At 32.1% G+C, this 2,726-nt stretch overlaps 1 long non-coding RNA gene across 1 annotated transcript; it reads right to left on the reverse strand.

Annotated features, from left to right (window-relative positions):
* Positions 1–1,010: 1,010 nt before the first annotated feature.
* On the reverse strand, positions 1,011–2,497 carry LOC106122070 (uncharacterized). The gene is made up of 3 exons (XR_001228082.1): positions 2,400–2,497; positions 1,551–2,302; positions 1,011–1,319 (listed from the first exon to the last, which is right to left on the reverse strand). It is a non-coding gene; the product is annotated as an uncharacterized LOC106122070 (long non-coding RNA).
* Between the last annotated feature and the right edge of the window lie 229 nt (positions 2,498–2,726).

The raw sequence follows: 2,726 nt of genomic DNA on the forward strand, positions 1-2,726 counted from the left end.
TGTACGCGGCAAAGTCTGATTGCTTTCTTACTTCCAGTTTGGACGTTTACATTTTTCGTATCGTTGTTTAATGTAGGAAGAAAGTTGTGTTTATGTGCTAAATGAAACAATACTTTTTACGGTCACAGAAAGATCCTGTATCACGTACATACTTTGCTTTTTTAATCATTCTAAAATGTTTTGCTATCTATAGTAATATTATAAGGAAGAAAGATTGTGCGTTTGCGTTAAGTAGGCTCCAAAACTTAATCAATTTAAAAAAAATCTTTTACGGTTGGGAAACTAAATTATCGCCCCGTGAAATAGGGTGTTCTTATTACTAGTTTTTTTTTTTAATTTCTCTTTGACGAAGTCACAGGCAACTTCTATGTGATATAAAATACCAATGCCCGAATACTGAAACGTCACTCAAATATGTAACGGCGTCTTAAAAGATAAGACCACGCTTAAACTCCAATATGGAATTCTCAAACGTCAGTTAAAGGCGCATCTCAATTTTGAGGCTACTCAAGTAAGACGATGCTTAAAGGCCACTCAAACCAAATTTCGTATTCTCAATCGTCACTCAGTGTCATTTTTCTGTCAAATGAACTGTCATGTCGACTTAAGTTTGCCAAAAATTTAAGAGCGGTCGTGAGGCATCTCAAATCTCTCTCAAATCTCAAAAACCTTACGAGAAACCATGTCTGTATCGTCGTTATCATCGCTTTCGGACCATGAAAGGCCTAGTGTGTGTCGGCGAAAGCCAAAAAATCCTCGATGCTTTTGAAAAGTATACGGATGCGGAATTTCGCGCAAGGTTTCGCTTGTCTAAAGAAACAGTACTGTATTTGGACACCGTCTTTGAACCACCACCACCATCGTAAAACCAGAAACACAGTTGAACGGCTTTTTGGCGTTCTAAAACAAAGGTGCATTCAAGTGGGGATGGGTTTAAACAAAAATGTTCCCGCTGGCGTCATATCATGTGCAGTATTGCACTTTTACAGGACGATTCACTGTTAGAGGAGGACATTATGAACATGGAAGAGTTTACAGATCCACCTGTAGACAATGAGTATAATGAAAATTTCATTGTTAGAATAACCTTAATAATACACATTTCTCTTTTTCAACTTGCTTTTATTTTTAAAAACATACAATCTTTATTATTAACAGTGGCAGGTTTATCTTAATTTAAGTATTTGCATTTCTAACTTATGTTTATTTATCATATGTTTATATTCTAAATCAGCATTTCTTAGCTTGGCTCTAAAATAGGCTTGCTAGAGGTCATCCCCATGCCTTTTTTGAATTGCTTTTTTTTGCTTTTACCTTTCCTGGAAAAGTTTTAGCAATAAATATATTTATCAATGTAATAAAAACTTATTGAATATTTATGTTCAAAATATCTTGTAAGCAATATAAAATTCTCTCTTAACCCTTAAATGCATATTTTTATATTAAATTACCATAAATTGAGAGAGGTGGAAAATTTAACATAGATTATGGGAAAAATGAAGAAATAAAACTTTTTCTTTTCTAAAAAGTATATTTTATAAAAAACTTACCGATGTGAATCTACATCAGTATGCATAAGGGTTACTATTAAAAATTTTAACTGAGTACTATTCTGCTGAACGATGGTCTTCTAGTTAGGCTTATTGCAGTGTATGAAAATCTCTGAAACAATTATTTTACCGGCATTGCACTCCTTACAGGATTGTGCCCAAACTTTAAATGCCAGTATGAGCGAACACTAGGAAAATGCTCCACTGACATAAATAAAAGAATTCCAAAGATTTTTTAACTCCCAACAGTAATACTAAAATATATTAAAGGGTTTTTTTTGCACTGCATATAAGTTAGTTTCATCAGCAATTTTTTTAAGAAACTGGTGTAAAGTAATGCAAAAAACATTTATATGGTGTATCAAGTTCAGTTATAGCAGAGTCTCTTGTACTTGGTTGGCGAATTATTTTTGATTCATCATACAATATCATACAAACTGTCTTTTTTCGAAACAAGTTTCCTTTACTCATACTACAAAATGTTCATGACCTTCTTGCATGGATAATGAAGAAATAATTTTACTCAATGAGTCAGGAAAATCTTGAACCAGTGGTGGATCGCTATAGGTAGGATCTTCATGATCCTCTGCATCCTCGCCTTCTTTCTTTTGTATTATCTCTCTTGCATAAGCTAAAAAGGGTTCGTCATCTTCACTTTCATCTTCCAAACCATCTTCAGAAACATTTCCGTCTTCTAAAACCGCCAAAAGTTGTTTGATGTCTCAATTCTATGTGCCAATTTTCCGAAAATTCTGAAAGAATAATAATAACAATTCATGTAAATAAATTACGTATCTATAACCAAAAAGTCAAAAACAAAAATATATCCACATCAAAAGTATTTCTTACCGATTTTGCATACTGACGTATTTCTACATCACAAGTATAAAGTTAATATTTACAAAAACTGTTATTGAATTCACCAAAAAACCCATATACTGTGTTCTGCTTACCTGTATTTTCTCGTAAATCACAATATCAAAATAAATAATAATGTCCGGTGCATTCCATTCTACAAAAATACGGCCAAAATTATTTATTTTTGGTAAAAAAAAAATTAAAACAGATATGATATTCTTTTATTATAATCTTCTTTGCTTTAAATAAAAAAAATACGAAATACTCATAGCATGCAGTATTTTTTGAATATTCTTTGATATTTGGGAATAAACTCAT

Source organism: Papilio xuthus, unplaced genomic scaffold (assembly GCF_000836235.2).
Source record: "Papilio xuthus unplaced genomic scaffold, Pxut_1.1 DF826933.1, whole genome shotgun sequence".
Lineage (NCBI taxonomy): Eukaryota > Metazoa > Arthropoda > Insecta > Lepidoptera > Papilionidae > Papilio > Papilio xuthus.